This window comes from Pezoporus occidentalis, unplaced genomic scaffold (genome assembly GCF_034315485.1).
Source record: "Pezoporus occidentalis ecotype Australia unplaced genomic scaffold, CSIRO_AGI_Poc_V1 ctg164, whole genome shotgun sequence".
Classification (NCBI taxonomy): Eukaryota; Metazoa; Chordata; class Aves; order Psittaciformes; family Psittacidae; genus Pezoporus; species Pezoporus occidentalis.
In genome coordinates, this window is record NW_026913466.1 from 774,656 (window position 1) to 786,700 (window position 12,045).

The following is a 12,045-nucleotide window of genomic DNA, read 5'->3' on the forward strand; positions in this document are numbered from 1 at the left end:
ATAGCCCATATTAAACAAAGGCTTCTTCATATATGTATTATTAGATACATGAGGTATCTAATAATATGCCCACATGCCCATGAGGTAGTTTTGGTTGGGTTTTTGGTTTTGCTGTTACCAGGCAGAATGTCACTAATGACTACCTTTTTCTAAATCTGTGTGAGGCATTTTTATAGCACATGCTGTATTGGCACCATTGCCCCATACTGCATGCAATTACTTTGTTGTTGCTGTTGTTGCTGAGGGCCAGGCTCTAACAAATTAAATTTAGAGAAGGGAAATAGGCTTATATGCAAATGGAATTAAATGCTGACACAAGGATAAAACAGCACTGGATTTAGACAGGACTATCCCCCGAACTTTTTAACCAATCATTAGATTTAAATTGAGCAGACAGATTCATCTTTGATTTAACTCCACTGTAATCAATGGAACTGAAGCAGGGATGAAGCCAGAGCAATATGGTTTTGACAGGTTTTATGCAACGGCTATCCAGAATGAAGGAGATGAAAGAGATTTTTTTTTTTGCTTATAATTTATGAAAGTATTTCCCAATCCCCAAATCCCTACATCAAGGAAATTAGTGCATAAAAATGGATAAAGTAGGCAGCTGCATTCCAAATACCAACTGCTGACCCCAGGCTCTGTACCCATAAGCCCAAAGTCAAAGTATTTATCTGACTTACCTGTGATCCAGAAAGAATTCCCTAATGGTATAAGTACAGCTGGGTAATTGCATGGTGTCTCTTCTTTATCACTTGCACTGTGTAAAAACAATGTTTAGTGTTTCTATAATATTAGTATCACAGATAAATAATATTCTTTGGTGATCTATAGAAGACCTAGGAAGAATAAAGACTGTTGGTCTGATCACTGCATTAGACAACATCTGGATTGCAGTAAACTTTTAGAACCCCTACTTGCCTTTTGTGCCTTTCTTACATGACTGCTCCTATACATGGCTTCCTCCTTTACCTGTCTTCACTGGCACTTCTTGTGGAAAGAATAAATTGTTTATCACAGTACTTTGTAAATTAATGTAGGACCAAAGGACTCTGGCAACATTCACTGTATATGGAACTAACGAACTAGGGATCATTGCTCATTCCAATCTGTCAGAACCTGATTTTTTTTGGCACTTTGCTCTTTGGCACCTAAACCTCTTCATTTTTCTCTCTCTTTCTGTTTTTTCACTGCTTCTTTTCAGCTGACAGTTCATAGCTTATTCATTTATTCATAGGTCTTATTTTTTGGGGGGATGGGGTGATGATTCTTTATTCAGTGGTGAGTTCAGAGGAATTACGGTTTGTTATTCCACACAGCCACTTCTCTGTATTAAAGCCATCAAGTGATAGAGAACTTCTGTACCGGCATGAAGTCTTACCCTTACTGTGTCACAGTTTTCACTCTTACATTACTTTCTCCCACACAGATTTCTAGCTTCTTCATCACTGGAGACTATAATGATATTTCAGGCAACTGCTAACTGTTAACTACTCATATGTGAGGGAAGCATAACTTGGAAAGACTTCCTTAGGCTCTTATGACATGATCACCATCAGTCAGAGTTTGCAGATGATCTGGATGAAGTATGAGAATAGTACAGCGCTTTTTACCTTGATGACCATGGAGCCCTGGTCCACAACAGGAAATCAAGAGAGGTCTATTGTCAAGAAATAAGTCCATGCATTGAAAACATTTGTTAACTACTATAGGAGAGTTATCCTTAGCTGGCAGAGTAACCTTGGGACTATAGGTTCTTTAGGCAGACAGCAAGGCAGACACACTGCAAAAAAGGAAACTAATTTCAAAGCAAGTCTCACTTCAGATCAAATAGCCTTAACAAAGCATCTGTTTCCTTTCCACACCTTGGCTCTAATACATATAAACAAGAAGTAAGAATCAAACAGGACAAATGACTGCATTACACTTCAATTGGTGGGATTACAGGTCTTTGTTTACATTTGCTCTTCTGTAGCAGATCACTAGGAACATAGAAAAAGAGTGCTTACCCCTACTATTATACTAAACAAAGGTGCTAGAATCAGGTCTGAAGCACATTCAAACTCTTCTCCCTTGCCTCCAAGCATATGTATTTCCTTCTTCCCCGCCCCTCTAAAAAAAAAAAACCCAAACAGATATTTGCTACCAATGCATTTTGCTTACTGGAGATTTCTGAAAGCATAATCAGAATTACTTTGGCAACATGCAGCCCCATCAAACTATGAATAACCAAGAGAATTACTGGAGTATCATGTATTTTAATGAAATGCTATTTTCAAAAAAGCCCACTTTAACTAAGTTATGAAGACATAAGCCAATAAAAAGTGAGGAAACCAACAGCTTTTATAATACACATCCAGCTTTACAGAGAAAGAGAAAATATCTTTGCAAGTACTTAACTGTGTAACTTACAGGAAAATTAAGATTTTACAGGTCAGGTACAGTAACGTCCAGCACACAAAGTATGAAAACCTGAGTATTCCCTTTTTTTGAGCAGTAAAGGCTTTGAGCTTCTACCCTGTTCCTATTTGTTACTACCTTCCCATCATTTATATTTCATTGATTTCAAACACAGAAAGTGGTCCATCAAAATAAAAACTTTTACAGACATTAGAAATTGTATTACAATCCTTCTGAATTTTCATCATGGAAAGTACAGTAATTTTCAAGCAATACAACTTTATGCTTACTTTCTGGAGTTCTAGTTCTAAACATTTTGTTCCGTTCAGTGATTCAGTGTGATCTGGTAGTAGCATACTCTAGAGTATTTATTCTTTAGAGAATTTATTCTTATGAGAAGATAGCAGAGTTATAGATTGTAACTAAGATTAGCATGAATTCCAGGTTCTAAGCAAAACTAAGATACAGGACATATGTTACTGAAGAAGTCAAAGCTACATTAAGCTGTCCCTTTGAATATTACTAATATTAGTAAGTTTTGAACTCAAGCATTACAAGCATTTTCTTTTTCTAGTCTTTCAACAGATGAAGAACAAAGAGCATTTTAAGGAGAGAAACTTGCACTGGGTCTTGTATCCATGAAAAAATGCAATTGCCGGATTACTGTCAGCCTCACAGAGTAACATTAAGAGCTTGAAACTCCAAGGTAAGTCCTCCACTAATTTTTAGATCTTTCTACTCTAGCTTTGAATTTCTCCTTTTTTGTCTACCAAAATACCCAAATTGATTTGTAGTTGCAAGAATGTTATTCTCCATGTGTTTCTTATGTCTGCAAAGAATCAGTTTCAAAACCAGTTAGGGCATTCAAACTGGAAGAGTTAATCAATTAATAAGTCAAATAAATAAATAATGAGTTAATCAATTCACGCACATATTATAGGGTTTTACACTGAAATAATAGGTGAAATGAATCCATGTAGTACTCTAAGATGCCTTTCAGCTCTGTGGGGTGACTGGCTGCTGCTCAGGCGAAGCTCTCAGCTGCTCTGGAGCCCCCTGCTGTAATGGGAACACAAACCTTGCGGGTGCCAAGGCGACAAGGGAGGCTGCCTTTGCCTGGCCCCTTCATCTGGAAGAGCTACCTAATTAAATCCACAGCTGCCAATGGTGCACAGCTCTCAGTCATAGCCATAACATCTTGTACTCTGAATATTCCCTCTTATTTTATCCCAATTCTAGAACCTTATCTCATTCTCTCACCCAAACTAAATGATGTTCCTAAAGAAAGTTTTATACTGCTTTGGGAATAAAGTAGTAAGTAAAGAAAAAGAAAAAAAGGATTCAAAATATTCAAGAGTTCAATCGTCATAAGGATCAAATAAATATCCAAAATAGAATCTGAAAATGGGTTCATGGTGAGAAACCACTCCATTAACAGATGAGCAGCCACAATATAGATAGGAAAAACAAACAGAAGTCAAAGGAATCATCTAAACACAGAACCCGAGTATTCAGTGAAAAGTTTTTACCACCTCTAATATGATGAAACATCCAGCTTGCAAATACACAGTCCGAACAGCGAAGGGGGGGGAAAGTTACATTTTCAACTCAAGTTAAAATGAACCATTGGATGGCAGTGAACTGTGAAACATGAGAATCTGGATCCTGTTTGCAGTCTTGACTTCTTATGAAAGCTGAAGGGGTCACCTCCTGATTCACTGCCTTAACAACCTTCATTCCCATTCTCAGAGCTACAGAAGGTATGGACCAGTTCTCACAGCAGGCACATCTATGCCAAAATCCAAACAGTGACAGAGGGGTATGAGTGCAAACACTCCCTGACTAGCTTTACTGGCCCGCTCTATCATTCTAGTGAGATTTTAGCTGCCCAAATAAGCACTCAGCATATCTGGCAGGTTTCTGCATCCTGTGCTGTAGTCCATGCTTCCTGTCCAAGTCTCTTGCTAAAGTTTCTTTCGGCTGTACCTCCCAGTCCTTCAGTGCTACCATTTAATTACAGCGTGCAATAGTCACCAATCAACCAGATCTCTTAAGCACCACTTAACGTGTAAAATTAGGTGCTGCTGAAATATAAGCAACTTTCTTGCACTGGTGGTTTGTTGTTGATAAACTAGCCCTGCCTTCCTTCAAATTTGGTATTTAGAAGCATTTCCTGCAATTCTGAGCAATTCATCCCCAGCTGCCCATTGTGTAGATCCTGCAGTTAGTGTATTGAGCAGCCAAAGAGCCAGTCAATGCCCTCCACACCAGTCCCTGCAGAACAGAACAGACACATACCCACACCCAGCCAGGGAGCAGATGTACTGCCTCCTTGTGCAAGCACTGCAACCACCACTGCACAGGTGTTGGTTAATGCCAGCAATATGCATATTTCCTGTGCTGAGGGGAAACTACATCTTCCAGGAATCATATCAGGCTCTGGCAAAAAAAAAAAATAACACAGCTAGGGAGAACATATTTCAATATGAGTGAGCTAATTATAATTTTGGCTGCTAAAGCTTTCTAACAGCCAAAATATAAAGTCCAGCTGGCATGTCCTTCCGCCTGCCTGAAGGAAATAACCCCAATTTACAGCATAATCAAAAATCATGATTCCATATTTTGGGGGGTTTATAAGTTACTGCCAATACATCGGCCTATGGAAAAGCCTCAGCTTGCTTTCTAAGTGACAGAGTGCCAGGAAGAAAAACTTTCAATGTATGCACATTTACTGGCTCTGCAGTGGTTTAAAAAGCACACGGGACTGCCTGGCTGGAAGCGAGGGGAAGAGAAATACCAGTCAAGTCAGGACTCTGTGAATCGCATAGTCCCGTGCAATTAAGGGGCCATTGTTAATTTTCAGATTGTTATAAATCCATTGGAGAATTTGAGACAATCCAAAACCCAATTACAATAGAATGAAGAAGAGATTGGGCAATCAGCTGAAATGAAATCCAGCCCACAGAAACAAAATGCTGCAAAAACCAGCCCTGAAATATGCTGGAAGAATAAAAAGCATATGGAACTGAGCAACTGTGCACATATAGTCTCTAAAAGACATGGTTATTTGGTGTGAAGGCAGAGGGTGTTGCTGAACCCTGTTTTGCTCAGGTCTTACTTGTTTCAGTCAATTATATGCTAAGAATATTGAAAGTACCACAGATGCAGAAAGAAGCAGCTGTATGGTTTTCACTCACTATACCTGTAGTAAGAAATAAGGAAATCTATCTCAAAAACACACTACAGCACTACTTGCCCTGAAACCGCATTCTAAGTACACACCTGCAAGGGCAGATACATTTTTTCTATATCTCATATCCAAACCAGTGCACCACAAATAGCAGTTTGCAATGATCAAAACAGCATTCATATGTCTATTTTTAAGTGATGTTTCTTTAGAGATATAATTATGATTTTGATTACTTGTGCATCAGTGTAAACTAAATGAAAGATATTCTAGGGTATATTTAAAAACAATGTAAGGGACCAATCCTCCAAACTTTACTAAAATGAGCAAATCAAAGCATAGATTTCAGCATGGCTCTTTTATGTACGTGAAAAGTGTATGTAGTAACCCTAAATGACTTAAAGCCCAGACATGCAATCTTGATTAGTAACCTTGCAAACCAAGGATAGGAAACCACATTTACTCTTTAGCTGATAGTCATCTTGTGGGATCCATAGTACTTCAAGTGCTGTAAAGCTTCAGGTTGGCTCAGGTTCTGAGACTGGAAGTGGAATAAGGTACGCCTCCTGCCTTCTGTGGTGCATTGTGACTTGAATGCAGTTTTCTTTGCCACACTCATCATTTGTATGCTCAGGTATTCAAATCCTTCCCATTTTAAGTCAATGCTTACCCAAACCATCCTGCCTAACATCAGAATCTAGATGCAGAAGGCTTTGCTAGCTGAGCGCCTGAAGAAACTGCTAGCTTCAACAAAATTCTGCGACATTGTTGCAGTAGTTCTAAAACGTGCATGCTTTGGATGGCAATGAAGACAGAATAGAAACCTGCCTCTGCACACTGCCTGCTGCTTCAGCCTTTGGCCTTTCTAACACCAAACCCTTTGACTGTTCCCTGTGCCTTTACACTATACAGGCTGTACTTTGAAGTACCAGTATTTTTTGCCCCCTTGTTCAATCTACTGCTACATTATCACAACATATATATCTGTTTAAGCAGTGAAGTAAGTATCGGTCTCCCAGTAGTAACACCTAGTTACTTACCATCAACTACAGCCAGAATCTTGAATTTTTCTCAGGCTCCCTGAGGATTTTCTCTCTTATCAGTTAAATACAAAACTCTCTACATCTTTATACCTTGACTGTCCGGGTATCTTAACTACGTGTCCTTTTGAGATAACATTTCTTTGGTAGGGATCAAGTTTGTAGCCAGCCAAAGCTGAGGAATAGCAAGTATCCAAGAACAGCAAATACAGCAAATTTACTGGTAACAGCATACAAGTGAAGGCTGTGTCACTGAAAACAGCCTCCTGCATGCAGAGACAGAAAATATGAGGCCACTGAGTCACTTGTCTGGTGGTAGTGGTGAGGACAGGGGAAGACAGAATATTCAGAAAGCCATCATTATCACATAGTGGGAAGGAATGAGCTGGCTTCCACATGGACAACAGCACCAATTGGAGCAACCACCCCTAGTGTATCAGAGGTCTTTACTCAGAGAAGCTCCTGAGGGAGGATTCAGCTCTCCAGGTCTGGGGCTGCAGGGATTGCTATGGTCTTCTCCCTGGGGCTGAGGCAGGGGGTGGCAGTGTTCCTGCCTGCAGCAGTGAGCTAGCAGTGTGTCTGGCACTGAAGAAAGCCTACATCATCCTGGACTGGATTAACAGCATAATCAGCAGGCTGAGAGAAGGGAGTAGAGACTCATCACTTGTTAGACCACATCTATGGTTTGGGATCTCTATCACTAGACTAGAAAGACACTGGTAAGCTGGTGAGACACCAATATCAACAGGGACAGAAATATATATGCATATATATACATATTTATACCTACATTTATTTTTATATATATGTGTATATATATTAAAAAAATATTCCATGGAAGTTAACTAACTGCATAGATACCACCATAAACATTTCTCGACTCACAAGTGGCTGTAGGCTAGAGAAATATATAGGTGATATATTTGATTTATATTTTCAGCTTTTTCTCTAGGTGGGGTTTTGTTAATGGGGTTTATAGGTACTGTTAGAAATAGGATACTGGGCTAGACAGATCTTAAATGTGATACGAAAGGCTTTACCACATTATTCTCAATCGTGCCACTAACATGCTAAGTTCACTATGTCAAATATCCACATATCATAATTGAAAACAAATCCCAATAATCTAGAAGGTTTGGATTAGCTCCTGTTTTTCATAAGGAAAGCACAAGGCTCAGGATACTGGGCAACAAGATATGCCATAAGAGAATCAGTCTGCAGACACAGTCCACGAAAGTCTGAGAACTACCAAATCACTCAGTACTCAAAATTGTGTGCAAAATATGAATAAAATATTGATTTCATTAAAAATGTTAAGGACTACTTAATTCAACAACATTTTATATGTTTGCATATTTATTTCCAAATTTGCATATCTGTTTGCATATATCTTGTAAAGCTGAATGTTAATTATACTTTAAAATCATGTATAAATTGTAACCAAGGCTGTTGTATGAATTTTTGAAAGAAGAGACACCCTCAAGTACCATTAATTATAAGATGCCATTTAAAGCACACTGAAGCAGACCTCGTATTGAAAAAATATTGAGCCCTTGACAAATAAAAAAAGGCAGCAAGAGTTATTAACTGGTCTGGCTGATTAAATGGTGCCTCCTACAAGCACAGCATAGATTTGTTTCCCCTTCTCCCTCCAGAGCATGGCTTATTTTCACTCAGAAGAGACACAGGGCAATTTGCTGGCCAAGATAAATCCTGCTCCATCCTGCAAGTGTGGTACACTGGTTGATAATTTCTGGTTAGGGCCATTCTCTTTTGGAAGTTTTCTTCTTATAGGAATGACAGTCAGTAATAGGTAACAACAGATAAAACTTCATGCATTACTTGACTGGACTAATGTCAAATGAGGTGAGTTGAATAGATTTTAGTACAATTAGATTAGATTTGTGAAATTGTTATGAGTAATTTAAAAAGTATTTGCACAAGGTTAAATCTCAAGCAGCTTTCAAAAACCTAGAGTTGCTAAATATACAAGATATGATTATCTGACTATCACTTCAAGTGGCAATGACAGACAAATTTCAAACAGTTTAAGATATAAACCCAAGGCCAGGTCAGGTATCCCAGTAATCATTAAGAGCCAGGAGTTCCCTAAAAAACTGTTCCTTAAGAATATTGTAAAAGTATTATTTGCTCTTCTCAATTTTGAGAAGATGTGTAGAAGATCCATTAAGAGTGAAAGAGCAAAATTCAAACCTACAGCTTGAATACAGGAGACTTGGCAAATCAATGTTGCTGCCTTTAACACTTAGCTACCTCTGCAAAAGTTTATCCCCTTAAGCATGGACAGCAGAAAGGTAAAAATCAACAACTCTCTCTACTCACTCCAAACCTGACATCTTAATCTAAATGAACAATGAAGCTGAGTTTGCATTAATCCATCAGGTTGAAAAGTACAAACTCAGGTATCTTGTTCTGTCAGCTTTGCCTCAGGGGTGGTAACTTCTGTGAAAGGAGCAGAATGGCAGCCAGGAGCAGCTGAGTTCCAGACTTCTGCAAGTGAAAAGGACCACATCCATCAGCTTCAGTGATGGTGCACACAGAGATTCAGCGTGACCTGCATAGGTCTGGCCTAACACTGGCATGTTATCAGCCATTCACAGACATGGTCAAGCAAAGGAACTTTCTTCACAACTACAGAAACTTCTTTGTGTGATCTGTATTTCCCATCAGAAGTAACAGACCACTACAGAGAGGGAGAGTCAAGAGATGCATCACAAAAACACAATTCTGTGGTAACCACTGTGCTTGGTTACAGGAAAATGCCAGACATCAGCCACCTTACACACACAAACCTCTCACTTAACTGTGTTCTGTGAGGCACCAATTCTCTCTGCACATCCTTTCTTCTTCAGCCCACACTTGACACTTCACAAGTGGTTCCCTTAGAGGCCAGACATCCTCTAGCATGGAGGACTACAGTTAACATTTAACCTTGCTTCTACCACCATGCAACTGCTATTCACATCTGCAGAGCTGAGTCAGATTTGCACTGTATTTTAATAGCTCTGGATTTATGGTCTAACATGTCAGTGGTTAAAAATCAGGGCCAATTTTCCCTGCAGGAACACAACATGAAAACCCCATGAGTTTGGACTTTCAGTTTTTCAAGTTTTTCTCATTCTACTGACCTTTCTTTCCCTTTTCCCTTCCACAGAAGGAAAGTAATACCCTAACCCCTGTGCCCTTTCATAAAATCACATGCCAACACTTCTAACAGTAACTAATCTTGGCTGTGATTCTTTCTCCTATATCAGCCACATAAGTATTTAAAACAAAAGAAAAAAGGCACAAATGAACAAAGTGTACTTTTAACAACATGACTCCGAGTTGTTAGTGAACATTAATTAACCTGTTTAGATCCTGAGGTCAAGTATATTCATATGTTAGACGTGTGTGCAAAGTAAAGCATGAAAGTATAGAGCTTAGAAAACATAGTCTTTAAAACCAGCAACCAACACAGCATTAAGCATGGCTGTATAAAGCAAAAACCTTCCACCATGGTTGGAAATGCAATGAGTAAGTCACCTGCCATGGGATGGATGCTTTTCTTCCAATGCCCATGCCCTTCACCTATAACCATGGAACATCTATTTTGAAAACAGAAAAAAGGAAAAGGGTGATTCTGCTTCTTGAAATTGAAGTCATTCCTACAGATAGGAGAGAAGAACCTGACAGGATCCTGTAAATTTCCCAGCTGTAATTTTCCATTCTAATGAGGATTTATAGAGGATGAATTACTACAGTGCTGGACAGGCAACAAATAGTTCTTCCTGACAGATTACACTCTAACAGCAACAAAATGTCGTGGTTGAGGCACTAATGAGTATCAAATAACCCATCTGTTTGCAATAGCAGCATCCTCTAGTTCCTGTAATAGAAGGACATCATCCTGATATTTTGTTACAGCAAGGTCTAGAACTAGATTGCTTGAAGAACTGGGATCCAAATGCAGGTCTCTGTTGTAAATGTGCCAATTGCAGGGATAAGCCAAAAACCTGATTCAGTGCTGATTCAGAGCTCAAGCTCTGGTACAACTTTAGATATCTAAGTACAGAATCCATTTCTTTCATTGAGAATTCATGATTATAATTATCTATTTAGGAAAACAGGAAAGTAATATGGCAGAATGATTTTAAAAGATTGCAACACATGGTAAACTAATACAGCTCAAACTTTAATTTCCTCTGTTCCTTTATTATGGATTGCTACTCTGACTCAAAAAGAGCAATTTTATCAAATTTGGGACACAATAACTAAGGAGTAGGTGTTAGTGATATTAGTTAATAATTGTTCAGAAACGTTACTCTAGTAATTCACAGTTTGTGTCATCTTTGATTCATTTTAGTGTAGTCAGGTAATTCTTTCTGGTCTGATAATAATCATTGCAGTTTGGCATATCCAAGACTTATGAGACTAACAGGGGTAAGATAATGGCTAACTAAAATCTTTCTTGATTTTTCAAGATAATTCTCCAGTGTTTTAGCTGAAAATACTTTACCTTCAGCCATCACTGCTTCGTTTATGAAAACAGTACAAAAACTAGTGTAGCTGTTGGGGACTTTCATTTGCAGCATGCTTTAGATGACTGCCTTGAAGTATGAAGCAAAAAGTGAGAGACCTGGTAAGTTTACTAATAACTCTTTACTACTCAGCAGTCTAATTTTCAGTTTGATTCCCAGTCATTGAAAGTAATGGATAGAGAGGAGAGAGAAATGTCATTTTTTCCTTTTTCAAACTAGAATAAAAAATAATTAATTCAGAAAGATTCCTGTGAGAAAGTAGAGGAAAATTTTAGGATGACTGTTGTACCTTGTCATTGTAGTCTTAGCAACAGACCATATTCCGATCCCATTTCATGAAGAACTGTACAAAAGTAATTAAGTACTATCCTGCACTTTCAGGTACTCTAGAATGTGTACCCTCTGTCTGGGTTCCTCTAAAGATACAAAAAAAGACCATAGGCCTTAAAACATAGCCCACCAACCTCTGGACCAGCCTGCTGACTGCAGTTGTTGCATGATTAAAAGAGATCTCAGGCAGAGTTTTATCCATTGCTGTCATTTTACAGAGAGCAATCTGATCATAACATTGACCCACAAAGGAAAACACAGGGCTCCTGCTCGTTTTTTACTGTTTTACAGAATGCCAAGATAATGTTGTATTACAAGATGCTTAAAAGCTTATTTTTGCTTTTTGAAATACAAGGGAGACCGGTCTTTATTCAACACTAATTGGAAGGGGATGGAAGTGCTGAACATTTGTCAAGTTGTTTTCTCTCACAGCTGCTGTTGCTCAGCATTCGAGGCATACTGAACATACTTTTGTTATGCTTGTTAGAAACATGAAGACAGCATTTTATGTAGTGTATCATCAATTGCTCAGCAATGGGAATTC

The 12,045-nt window shown here is 38.6% G+C and overlaps 1 long non-coding RNA gene across 1 annotated transcript in view; it reads right to left on the minus strand.

The window, feature by feature from the left end:
- The window catches only part of LOC134160796 (uncharacterized), a 60,334-nt gene that overhangs the window by 24,032 nt on the left and 24,257 nt on the right, over positions 1-12,045 (minus strand). Inside the window, exon 2 of the long non-coding RNA XR_009963690.1 lies at positions 687-763. This is a non-coding gene — a long non-coding RNA (uncharacterized LOC134160796). The remainder of the gene's footprint in view (positions 1-686; positions 764-12,045) is intronic.